Below are 200 nucleotides of genomic sequence, written 5' to 3'. Positions count from 1 at the left end.
TTCTCCAGTTTACCTGGTGACAGCACACAACAGCTCACAGCTCTGCAGGGACTTGCTGTGACACGTATTTCCAGCTGAAACACCACACAAATCTCCCTCCTCACGTGGATCTGCAGCATGTACCTCAGCTCCTCACCTTTCCACACAAATTAAACACTTCCTGTGGCTGAGAGAGCCCATTTGGTTCCCTCACTCAGCTG

This window comes from Cyanistes caeruleus, chromosome 9, assembly GCF_971803275.1.
Source record: "Cyanistes caeruleus chromosome 9, bCyaCae1.hap1.1, whole genome shotgun sequence".
NCBI lineage: Eukaryota > Metazoa > Chordata > Aves > Passeriformes > Paridae > Cyanistes > Cyanistes caeruleus.
This window is presented reverse-complemented; position numbering follows the sequence as displayed.